The sequence below is a fragment of the Crocodylus porosus genome, unplaced genomic scaffold (genome assembly GCF_001723895.1).
Source record: "Crocodylus porosus isolate Cpor-Errol unplaced genomic scaffold, CroPor_comp1, whole genome shotgun sequence".
NCBI lineage: Eukaryota > Metazoa > Chordata > Crocodylia > Crocodylidae > Crocodylus > Crocodylus porosus.
The window spans coordinates 8,510,492-8,511,459 of NW_017728932.1; the positions used below are offsets into that span (position 1 = coordinate 8,510,492).

General features: G+C 51.8%; 1 protein-coding gene across 1 annotated transcript in view; it reads left to right on the forward strand.

Annotated features, from left to right (window-relative positions):
- Positions 1–968, forward strand: part of LRRC75A (leucine rich repeat containing 75A) — a gene marked incomplete at its 5' end in the record, with an annotated part of 163,478 nt that overhangs the window by 3,210 nt on the left and 159,300 nt on the right. The window lies entirely within an intron of this gene.

Genomic DNA, 968 nt, shown 5'->3' on the forward strand with positions numbered 1-968 from the left:
ACAAAAAAAAACAAAACCACAGCACTTTACCAGAAGAGGAAGCAAGTTAATTCGACTCAGCTCTCCAGCATCTGTATAGCTCGAGCACTTCAGGGGGGCTTTTTGTCTATCTTATCTAAAGCTGATTCAATCAGCTCTTAGCTAAAAGCACCAAAAAGCCCCCCTGAAGTGCCGGATCCATACGGATATTGGGCGAGCCTGGTCAAACTAATGCGATGCCTCTTCTGGGCATGCACTGTACTTGGTGCAGGGGTGCACCAAACTTAAAATAAAGCGCCATTTTTTTCCCCACGTCTGTGAGCAGCCTTTGTGCGCTAGTCTTGCAGTTGATTATGTGTGTGGGTGGCTGTTGGTACGCAGTGCCTGTTGAAGAAGCAGCAGTAAGAGTCCTTTGGGATCTGTGAGAGTTTGAGATGCTGCTCAGCGCTTTGCAGGACCAGGCCTTTTCTTTAAGCACCAGTTTAACTCGAGTGGCTGTGTGATGCCCTAGGGGCCTTGGCATAGGATACTTTATCAATTGCATCAGGGGTGTCAGGGATACAGTCCAGGAAGCCCCATCATCCAGCCCTCGGTTGCTGCCCCGTGAATGTGGAGTTGACCCATACACTGCATGTAGTGTGTGCCGGACTGGCCTTGTGGGCAGGGTCTGGGGCACATGCTTCACCCACTGCCTGCTCCAGTTGGCCTGGGACCCATGCTGTATGTGATGCCCACCCCGGTCAGTCTGGGACATGCACCACATGTGGCATCTGCCCCATTTGGTCAGAGATGAAGGTGCTGCTTGTAATGTGGATCTTGGACCAGCTGGAGTAGGCATAGTTTCATAGTTTCTAGGGTCGGAAGGGACCTGAGTAGATCATCTAGTCTGACCCCCTGCCATGGCAGGAAAGAATACTGGGGTCAAACGGCCCCAGCAAGGTGTTCATCTAACCTCCTCTTAAAGACCCCCAGGGTAGGAGCCAGCACCA